Here is a 9,083-nt window from a genome sequence, read left to right on the forward strand (position 1 = left end):
TTTTTAAATGTTAACAAATTCAGATAAATTGAAATCATGTAACTTTTCTCATCATAATGAAATAAAAGGTTTTTTTTTTAAAAAATATAAGCTCAGGAACTTTGGGAAGATTGTGGAACTCTCCAGAAGGGAAAGGCTAGTTAACATTCCTCAGATTACAGAGTAAGAACCAACCTGCAGGTGGGGACACATTCCGCAGGGTGGGCCTTTGCCCACCTTCAGACAAGGGAAGTCCTTGCTACCTCATCCCTTGAAGACCAATCAGTTAAAAAAGTCACACTGTTCTACCAATCACATTGTGTCCAATGGCTGCTGACCTGAAAATTGTATAAAAGTTCACTGAACAAGCTGTGCATCATCACCTCCTTTCCTTGGGGTTTGCGATGGCCCCAGTGCACTGGAATAAAAATCCTCATGCTCTTTGCAAAAAAAAAAAGAAAAAAGAAAAAAATTTATATATAAGCTAAGTTAAAAAATACATTAAGTAAACATAGTTATATCTTATGAACAGCTGTAAAAATGATTGACTACTATTCATCAGAAACAATGATATATTTGGAGCAATTATCTGGATTGACAAAACTTTATTATACAAATGACAGGTTGAGTTTTAAATGAAAATGCAAGTCAATTATTTTAAGGCCTCTGCATCTTTTAGATGTTATAAAACTTGTAAAACTATCATAACAAGTGTTTATTAATAATATTTTACATTTTTTAAACGTTTTCCTGACAGAATTCAGTGAGCCAATGGTTGGATAACAGATAAAACAGAAATCTTTCTAACAGAGACTTATACTAATATCATAATCTTATAAATAATTAGTTATTATGCAAAGTATTATTGAGAAATTTGCTTAAAAGGTCATAACTATTCAATTTTAAAGTAGGATTTTAATGAGTGGGAAAATCTGATGTTTCAAGTGGAAGAAATAATTTGAAAAAATCTGGAGCTGAATGGCAAGAAAACTAGACAAAGATTTAGAAGAAAATTTTAGATGACATTTTGTAGATCTCATTGCTAAAATGCTATCTATCAAAGAAGTGGATAATCATGGCAATGATGACTTTTCCTTCTTGAAATTCAGAGTTGATTTAGTTCTCTTTTGCTTAACTTTTATCCTTACCAGGGTTTGAAGTTTGCCCTGTGAAGTCTGAGGGTCCACTGAGTTTTTTAGTATTTCTTCTTCCAACATTCTTAAGCAAATATAGCTTCTTTACTGGGCACCTAAACCCTAGTTTAAAAGAACTATTTAGGCCAGGCAGTGGTGGCACACGCCTTTAATCCCAGCCCTTGGGAGGCAGAGGCAGGCGGATTTCTGAGTTCAAGACCAGCCTGATCTACAGAGTGAGTTCCAGGACAGACAGGGCTACAACAGAGAAACCCTGTCTTGAAAACAAAACAAAACAAAACAAAACAAAAACTATTTAGATATTCTCCCTTCACTTTCCTCTCATTGAGAAAAATATTTTCCAAATAATTATCTTAATGAGATGAATAATTAATAACATTTTTATCCACTCTATTAAAGATAAGCAATGTCCTCTGTTGGTCTTGGTATGAATACACAAGCCAGTTTTCATACAAATGAAAGGAACGTGGCAAAGGAAATGAAACTTGAGAATTTCTACTGCGCAGTTGCTGGTTGTTGGGAAGTTCCCAGGGTCAACACAGCCCACTGGCCTGTAACAGCTGAAGATAGAGTGCTTTAATTTGCAGAAAACCATTACGTTGTCTGTGTTACAAAGCAAATGTATCGTCATGAGTGGAAAGTTCTGCTGCCCACAGCCTTGGCTTCTTCTCCGAACACAAGTGTCACCTAATCAATGTGTGACTGCAGGTCACCCATCCATCTTCCTAATCAGGCAGTCTCACTATGAAAGGCAGCAACTTAAAAATAAACATAGGTAGTTTATTTCTCACCAAATATCTAAATGTCTACCTCTGGTGAGGCCATACTCCTCTGGTTATACCAAGAACCAAGAGGGTTTTCTACCCTTTGGCTTCCCAGGTTCCAGGGGTAGACTGTTAACTCAACACTGCAAAGTCTTTAAAAGCTTGTCTCTGAGGGCCAATCTCTCTTGTTACATCATGGAGAGTTTAGCACCGATAATGCAAAACCTGTCACTGTAGTAGCAGAACTCATTTGAAATGGAAGTTTGATAGTTGTTATTTTTAATGACAAGCTAGAGTTTTTTCCAGGAATATTTAATCAATTCTACAACAAAGCTTGATGAGCCTTCACTTAGAGGGAAAAAGACACTTTCAGTGGCTGCAGGAGAGAGGGAGGCACTTACAGAGTGGCTTCAATTTAACTAAGCTAGGTAATGATATAAAATACAGCATAACACACACAATAATGAGCTTCTAGAATCTTCCACAAAACCTCATGAGCTTAAACTAGATTTTAATGTTCCTAACCTACATCCCAACATTCAACTAGATATGAGAAAAATGGTTTAATGACAAAGATATATATTTATAGGATATTAAAATAAACATGGTGTAGACATATAGCACATAAATATTGACAAACCTTGGATGCCAAAGATTGCTCCCATGGAGCATACATCCCTATAGAATAAGCTTCAATTATCCATTTCATGACTAATACATCTGGTTTGAAAAATATAGTGCCCAATTCTCAGTTCAACACTTTTCACTTGCTGAGGAATTAAAATCTCTCCCAAATGCAATTTTCTCATCAAAAGTAAAGTGTTAATCCTCCTTGAAGCACTGAAAAAGAAAATGTAACATTTCATTACTTGAAATGTTCAATTTTAAGTTGGTTTTTGGAAATCTTAAATAACTTCTTATTTTCTACCAAAGTTCCAATTTAATTTAATTAGATTCCACAACCATTTTAGAATGAAACAACAATGTTCCCCATAGCATGCTTGTTCCATATTATACATTAAAATGTTGTAAATATTTATTTCCAGTCATATCTTCCAGATATAAAACAGTGACTCATCTGATTGTTTTCTAACACCTTCCAATGATTCCTTCTTTGACTACTTCCCTGCTAACACTATCAGCCTTCCCACACTCTATTGTTTCTATTTTCAAGAAAGTCGTTGGGGGTAAGTAATAGGAAGGAAGTAAAACAGCAATGTCGGCTAAGTCGTGCTTATACACTTACACCTCTGTCTGAGACTACAGGGTTTCCCATAGTCAACGAGCTTCACAGTGAACTACTTCATGATATGTCTCTGTAAACTGCTTCCCTCCATGCTTACTGAACTTCTCTTATTCTTTCTTGTGCATATCAGATGAGTCTTCCTCTGTGAATTTTCTCTGGCCATACTGTTTCATATAACAAGTTCTGTCATTGTCATGAGCATATATTGTTTGTCCAGCACACCTGGCATTGTGTGGCTCTGTGCCAGTCAATTATCTTTACAAATAATAGCCACATCATATTTTAAGACAAAGTTTCATGTTACATCTACCACTGTCATTCTTACCAACTCTATGACAATCCTGGAAGAACACGATTACCTCCATGACCAAATGAAAAATGAAAAAAAAATGACTAATTTTCATGCTACCTCCTTTCATTCCATTCTTTTCTTGAAACAGCCATTACCTGTTACCCTTCATATGTATTATCAGTCTCTACATTCAGTTATTCTCAACATTTGTAGATATTTCCACTAGTCAAAGAAGAAATTGAGAACATAGACATTTTTCACACTGCCTCCTGCCAAAATATTGACTATCTGTCAGTTTAAGATTATCAGTTGAGTAATCTTCCCACCAGGGGCTATTTCTCTCTGCTTTATAGTACAGATAGTGCACTGCAGGCATGGAGGATTATGATTATTATCATAACAAAAGGAGCACAGTCTTGTATTCTTACAGAAAAATTGAGAAGCAGTGTAAAGCATGGCTAGCTAAGATCAAGCTGGGAATCATTTCCTAGGTATTCAGTAAATCAGAATCACATGTATGGGTATTAACAAACATTTGTCTAATAGAGTGTCCCCTCTAACATAATAGCATAAGTATTTGTAAAATCATATGGAGGAAAGGAAACATTCATGATGCTATGTTAACACTAAAGAAAGTGTTCAAATAGACACACAGCAGGAACTGAAATGAAACTGTATGAACATGAAGGAAATAAGAAACAATACAAATCATATATAAGAGGATTGTCTCTGGTTGATAACGGTGTCTTGTAGAGGGAGCCCTGTAGACTATAGCATTATTACTCTTGTCATTACCTTCCAAATGAATGAGACTTGGACAAATCATATTTAGACTTGGCACAAATTAATGAGGCTGATTAGCCCTAGTGTATTTTTTAACTCTAGACTGACCCCAGCTGTGCTCCTAAATACTTGGTGTTTGTATCCCTCCTGGGTAGTTTTTGTTCCAGCAGCCTGTAATCAGGGTCCATTTCACTCAGCATGTGCTCCTGGTCCATCATATCTAATGGAGATCTTCTGTCCTCTCTCATCCTTCTTTTCTCCTCTCTCCTTCTTTGTGGTTACAATCTGGAACCCCAAGCCTGCTAACTGATACCCTACCTATTTCTATTCTCCTCAGTAATTTGCTGTATCCATTTTTATTTAAGCAATAATTTTAAATTGGGGAGCAAGGTTTTCACTGATTCCCTTGGTGTACATGAGGACCTGATTATAGAGGGAAACCTGATCTTGGGGCCAACATTTAGCATTTGAATATATAGCAGCACCAGACCAACCCTCAACAGAACCTCAGGAGGAGGAGGAAAGATTATAGGTGCTAGAAGGGTTGGGGACACCATGAGAACACGGCTCACAGAATCAAGTAAGTGGGCTGAAGCAAGAAACACAAACCCTGAGTGAGTCTGAAGTTGGTCCTCTCCATACACCTTATTGTTGTGTAACTTGGTGTTCTTGGCCTCCCAACAGTAGAAGTAAAGGTTTCTCAGACTCTTGACTGCACCTGTGACCCCTTTCCTCCTACTAGGTTGCTTTTCCAGGCTAAATATGAAGGTTTGTGTGTCTAGGATCACTGTAACATGATATGTTCTTTTACAGAAATGTTTTTGTTTTTTGTTTTTGTTTTTGTTTTTGTTTTTGTTTTTAAAACAGAGGAAGAGTGGATCTGGGGAAGAGGGGAGGTAGAGAGGAGGGACTGGGAGAAAATGAGGGAGGAGAAATTGCAGTGTGGATATAATGTATGGGTGAGAGAGGGAGAGGTGTCTGAGGGTTTTAGTTCTTACACAGCTCTTCATATTTTCTGAAGTTTTCTCAATTTGTACTTTGCAATCATAAGGAGAAAGTGCCTGAATGGTACAAAGAAGTCATGACATACCCATAGTGGGAATTTTTATTCTTTTCTGTTTCTCTCACCCTCATTTTAGCTTTTATTTTTCCAAGGTATGGATGATTGAACCCTGGGCATTGAGCTCAATAGACAAGTGATCTATCACTATACTGTATTAATATGGCTTTTCTCAGGTAGAGTCATAAACAGTAGGACTTTCACAATACAGGGCTGCCTAGTGTTTCCCCAGAATTGGCTCAATACCAGAACCATCTGCTGCTCCCTGCACCATCAATATCACCATGCTAAGGCGCTCATAATGATGACGAGGTCATTGCTCAGTTTTTGGCATTCCATAAATCAAGGGCTTGCTTCTTTGACTTCCTTGTCATTAGCAAGCTGAGAAAAATAAGCTAAAAAACATTTGTTTATTTATATACATCCCAAACCCTGCACCTCCCTCCCAATACGCCCCTCACAGAGTCCCTCTTCTCATTCCCTTCCCCTTGCCCCCTGAGAGGGTCCCCCACCCATGGGTATCCATCCCCTAGACCCCATGTTGCATCAAGTCTCTGCAGGGTGAGGGTCATCCTCTCCCACTGAGGTGAGAACAATGTTCCAGGTTCAGTTGGATCTTCATGCAATTTGCTTCTTCTTTCCCATATAGACAGGAATATATGAAAGTCAGAGAAGATAGGGAAAGCAAATATGAGGCTGTTGATTTCCTTAATTTTACCTCTTAGAAACAGCAAATGTAGGTGGAACTCTACAGCTTGAGGGGATTTTCTAGGTAGTGTGGTGGCTGAAGTGCTTGCTTAACAAATTTCAACTGCAAAATATTTCATGAGGCATATTGTCAGGTTTTTCCTTGAAAGAAAACAAGACATGTCAGAACACAGCTTACAGTCCCAAATGGAGGCGTCTAATGAGCTCACGTATCAAATAGTTAGGAGAGGATATCACCACAGCACTTAGGACAGGATTTTGGTTTCCCTTATCTATCCTCTGAAGACTCAACACCATAAAGTAGAGATGGATAACAGGGAAGTTCTGTCAAGTTTATGGTTATCTATGCTGGAAAACCAACCCTTAGGAACTTAAGGACTTAAAAGTATAATTTACTGTTCCTGTGACTTGAGTCTACCGGTCTCACTCCTGGTGCTTTATGAACTAAAGCTGTAATCCTCTTAAGACTCAACAGGGATATGGGACAGCTGGACCATTTTCCTTAGCTCACATAGTTTCTTGAGTACCAGCAAGTGTCTCATTAAAAAAAAGAAAGGAATAACAGTTATCTTTAGTATGCAGCTACAACTTTCATAGAATTACTTCTGTCTGCTGCCCAAAGGTTAATCAGTAGTAGAACATTCCCAGATTCAAACAGGAGGACTAACAATTCTTTTTATGGAAAAATAAAAGTACATTATAGTCTTCATAGTTCCACTAAAGATGGGATGTTAATTAGAAGAGAGACAGTAAAAAAAATGAATGAATAGAACAAGCATCCCTTCCCAAGACAGATCTTTTCTTTCCTTCTTTCTTTCTTTTTCTGTTTTAAATAGGGTCTCATTATGTAACCCAGGCTGGCTTAGAATTCACTATGTGGGTCCAGACAGCCTTGGAATTACATTGATCTGTTTGTTTCTTGTTTTCTAGCATTCTGGTTCAAAGTGTAGACCACCACAGCTCTAACTCAACACAGATATTTAAGTTAAGACATAGCTGGGATGGGTAAATAATTCTCCATTCCACATGAAATTGGAATTTAACACAGATCAGATCATACTGTATGAGATTCTTATGCTTGAATTCATTTAAATAAAGGAGCTCTGATATTGGTCGACCTTATTTGAACTGAAATTAAAAATATAAGAAAGCATTATGGGTCTGAACCAAACAGTATCAGGTCAACAAAAATTGCTTTTTTCAAATGTTAATTGAGCCCAGACAATCACGTGTGTGTGTGTGTATGTGTGTGTGTGTGTGTGTGTGTGTGTGTGTGTGTGTGTGAGAGAGAGAGAGAGAGAGAGAGAGAGAGAGAGAGACTGAAAATAGTCTTATTTATTTAACTTACTTACTCATATAATGCATCTGTATAAACTAAGTATTTCTTTAATATCAAAGCCATGTAATAGACCAGATTAGATTCTGAATTTTAATATAAGCTAATTGACTCCATTACATCTGTGTTTCCAGTATCCAGATAAAAACATATTTTCTTATATCCTGAATGTTAATAATAATGCCAATATTGTGAAAAAACCTAGCTAGAGTTTTGAAGTGTCCCAGTGAAGTATGTAGCACAAAAATTGTTGGCTGATTCCATTTTTAAATCTTTATCTTTGAATCATAAATGAAATGTTTCTGAGACATTCTAGGGATAATACAATATAGAAAAATTCAAAAGAAAACTATCTTGATGAACTAAATATCATCAGTTAGCATCCTCACAAAGTTTTCCCAAAGCTCAAATAATTCTCTTGTGCTTTCTTGGAATTCAAATGCAGTGTCTGTGGTAAGGGAAAAGAGATGAGACTGATAACAGAAGGTAGATTTAAAATAATTCCCTTCTCACCAAAAGAGAAAATCCTCTGTTACAAAACTTTTAGATGCAAGAAGTGAGGTACTGTCCAGGTACTCTTAATAAAATAGAAGTAATTCTAAATGATATATTCCTTAAAAATTGATCAATATGTCCTGTTATGCCCCAGCCCTTCCCATGCCCCTCATTTCTCCCTTTCAAATTCACAGCCTCATTGTCTTCCACTGTTATTGTTATATACAACATATTTATACATATGTAAATACAATCTTCAGAATCTGACTGTGTTTATTATATGAATATGATTTCAGGTCTGTCCATTTGCTATTTGATAAGCAGTTATAGGATTCATCCTTGGAAAAGACTAGTACTAATTCTCCCTCTCTCAGCATAACTTTGTTTCTTCTTCTTCTTCTTCTTCTTCTTCTTCTTCTTCTTCTTCTTCTTCTTCTTCTTCTTCTTCTTCTTCTTCTTCTTCTTCTTCTTCTTCTTCTTCTTCTTCTTCTTCTTCTTCTTCTTCTTCTTCTTTTTCTTCATTATTATTATCATTATTTCTAGGAACCCATGAGATTTAACCTTTCCATGATAGCATGTCTACTGGTGTTTTACTTGTCCAGGTCATGTTTAGGAAGCTATATTGTTGAGATATCATGGGTGTAGCTTCCCTATCATTTCTTGGAGACACAATCTCACAGCAGATTTTCTGATCCTCTGGCTCTTACGATCTTTCTACTTCCCCATCCATGATATTTCTTGAGCCTTGGATGCAGGAGTTATGTTGTAGATGAACTAGGTGGAAATGGGCTCCTGATCATCACTTGTTCTTGGCATTTTGACCCATTATGACTTTCTATAATGGTCTCCATCTATGTCAAAGAGAAGTTTCTTTGATGAGAGGTGAGTACTACACTTGTCTATGGGTGGAAAAATGCTGGGTTAGTTGCACGGCAGAGGTGGGTTCTCCTCTACTGTAATACATGTTCCAACTATTTCATAGAGAAAATGTATGCTTCCTGGGGGTGGCATTATCACTTCACATGACATAACTTTCTTGAAACTGTACAGATGTGCATACATATGAACTTGTATGGATTATATGTAATTTTTGATGGCTTTTTCAAAGTTAGTGTTATTTTTCCCTCTACCCACTTCTCTAGTAACCTTCCTTCCGCTTCTACAAGTAGCCCCCTATTTAAAATGAAAACATTTTTTCTTTTCTTTTTTTTTAGATATTTTCTTTATTTACATGTAAATTTCTCCTTTCCCAGTTTCCCCTCCAAA

The sequence above is a fragment of the Mastomys coucha genome, unplaced genomic scaffold (genome assembly GCF_008632895.1).
Source record: "Mastomys coucha isolate ucsf_1 unplaced genomic scaffold, UCSF_Mcou_1 pScaffold3, whole genome shotgun sequence".
Classification (NCBI taxonomy): Eukaryota; Metazoa; Chordata; class Mammalia; order Rodentia; family Muridae; genus Mastomys; species Mastomys coucha.